Raw genomic sequence first — 3,070 nt, 5'->3', positions numbered from 1 at the left:
TGGAAGGCCGTCGTGCCCTTTGGTACGGATTCAATTAGGGCTGCCACTAACGATTCATTTCATCATCAATTAACTGCTCAATTGATTTCTTTATGAACCGTTTCATCTAGAAAATGTCAGAAAATAGTGAAAAAATGCCTGTGCTCTTATTTTGATGGCATGTTTTGTTCAACCATTTTTGGACATTTTATAGACAAAACGGCTAATTGAGGATTTAATTTGACAGATTAATTGATAATGAAAAAAATCGTGTGACAGTCCAAAACCCAAAGATGTTCAGTTTACTATCATACATGGCAAAGAAACGCATCCTGACATTTAATGTTTGTCATTTTTACTTGAAAATTGACTAAAACAATTAATGGTCAGGAAAAGTTGCAGATTAATTTTCTGCCACTCAATTAAACGTTGCACCTTGTTTAAATGAGTCGCTTATGGGTTCTGCAGCCAGAGCAATAGTAACAATTGAACCTACTAGTCCTTAATTCCCTACACTACCAATGTTAAGCTGCTGGGCAAAGTAAAGCATTTAACTAGGCCTTTAAATATTCAACAATCAGCCCATGATTCAAAGCTGCGCCATTAGCCTGAAACCATATCAGCTGATCCCATAATGCATTATCTATGCCAGGTTGATCTTAGCACAAGTGATTACAGGGTTTGGACTCCTGTACCCACAATGTCTCTGATGTATCTGTGTTTTACAACAGTCATTGACCCATAGACCAAACAGCAGTCAGGGAGAAGGAGCTGAAGCAAATGCAAGCCGACTTGACTATAAAGACTCTTTCCATGACTTGCCTGCTGCCAAATACAGTAAGTGTAAAATGGCCTCTGGGAAGCAGCTCTGTAAGATGATCCATGTCGGCCTGTGAATATATCATCATCAATAACTTGATATGTGTGACTTTCTTTTTGCATATTCCTGCAGTACTCATTTAACTTGCAAACTGTACATACAGTATGTGTGAAAACTGATGATGCCAATAAATCAGATTTATGCCTTCTATCATTATTGAAATATTTCAGCATTTTCTAAATCACTACTTCATAACAACCTCACGCAGGTGTATTAGTGGCACATAGAGACTCCACAGTATTTATTCAAACTATCGGTCAAACAAGAGGGGATTAGCTGCATCCTGTAAGAGAGTGAACACATGGCAGGTTAAAAGTGCAGCTGCATAGAGAACAAACAAAAGGATTTACAAGGGACTGCTAGCCAGCGCCTGTTTGAAGAGCAAATGGTAGCCATAAAGCATGAGGGTTTATCTGTGACGCAGAGAGAACTACTCAGACTGCGTTCTCAGCGTTTATGGCCCACCGTATGTGGAGGTCATCCCGTCGGCCTACTGGGCCACTGGGACGGCTGAGAGAGCCTCAGACTGCATGAAGCACTGCTGAGAAATATGACACAAATTATAAAGAGGCTAATGTTGAAAGGAGATGTGTGTTATTGAGTCGGACTATAAATGTGAAGCAGGTAGCAGGTAGATAAGATTAAAACTAGGGCTGTCAAAATTAACTTTTTAATTAAATTAATTTTTGCGTTAATTTTTTAATATTTAACTCGTTAAAAAAAAATTAACGAAATTAACGCAGCTGTGTTTGTTTACTTCATGTGGCGGCTGAGAAACGTAATACGTCTCCATAACAGCAGGCGGCGCTACTCTGTATTGTTGCCCAAGTAATGAAAACAGGCAGCTGATTGGACGAACGCGTCACATGGGTTTGTTTTCTCCGGATATTGAGAGCCAGATTGTCATGGCGGCCGTTCAGAATACGATCTCATATTGTACTAAAATAGTTCACTGAAACATGTTTCTGAAAACATTTTAAGCGAGAAATAGGCCGTGCAGTTGCTGAATCTGTCTTCATTTCAGCTCAACAAAGGTCAGTTTAAAAGATTTTCGTCAGATTTTGAGAGACTAGTCACCTCATCCTGCTCGCCATTTCCGGGTGAGTCCCGACTGCCCTGCCGCCGGCTCGTTTGAGATGAACTGCGCCTCGCCTGTAAAGTAGACGAGAGCAGGCGACAGCAGCCGGGGACGGTGACAAATTAATTAATTATCTCAAGTCAGACAGTTTGTAGCCGTTTCAGCAGCCTTCAGCAGGACTAAATAAGCCAAATTGTTGCTGCTGTTGTTCTGAAAGATATTAAACATTCTGAACTTAGCAGAACCTTTCCTTGTTTGGTTTTTTCTTCATATTTGCAAAGTTAAGTGATTTAGCATTTACATATCCACTATTATAAGGTTCAGTCTCAATTTAAAAAAGCGATTAATCGCGATTAATTACAGCAAATTGTGCAATTAATTAGTTAATTTTTTTTAATCGATTGACAGCCCTAATTAAAACACAACTAACTGTTCTGAAACCTGCTTCATGTGTTGCTTGCTTGCTCATTCATTGGTAACAGACTGTGGTCTCTAAAGATCTTTTAGACCAGTGGTTCCCAAACTTTTTGGTTGGTTGGCTCAGTAATTGTACCAATACTAGCCTACTGGACTACTACTTCTTGGAGTGAAGCTGAATGTTCAAACTATTTCTCCATTAACGTTACTTTTAGCTAACTATTTGAACCATTTCTCCATTACTTTTAGCTAATCATTTGAACAGTTAAGTCATTACTTTTGGCTACCCGTTTAAACTTCTGTGTTGGCTTTTTTTTTTTTTTTTTTTTTTGGGGCGTTTTCAAATCCCCTGCAACATGTAGTGTTCAGAGGTTGCCTTTTTAATATGTGGATATATTCTTTTAATCAATTCATAAATTTATTTCTACTCTCCAATCTTTCCACGAAACCCCTAAAGTACAAGTACCCCTCGTCGTTAAAATGTGCAGCACTTCCTGCCAACGCTGAAGCTTAAAAAGACCAGTTTATAACTCAACGTGCAACTAAAATCAATGTTTACTTTCTACAGTTATCCGAGAGGCAGCTTAGTGCTGCTGATAACAAACTGCCACACGGACACTTTATAAGCAGGTCATAAAACATCCGGCCCTCTATAAATGTAGTTCTTCAAAACATGAGCCGTTTCTTCCCTCAGCAAGAACACACAACATTTGATA

Source organism: Perca flavescens, chromosome 11, assembly GCF_004354835.1.
Source record: "Perca flavescens isolate YP-PL-M2 chromosome 11, PFLA_1.0, whole genome shotgun sequence".
Taxonomy (NCBI): Eukaryota; Metazoa; Chordata; class Actinopteri; order Perciformes; family Percidae; genus Perca; species Perca flavescens.
Note: the sequence above shows the minus strand (reverse complement) of the source record.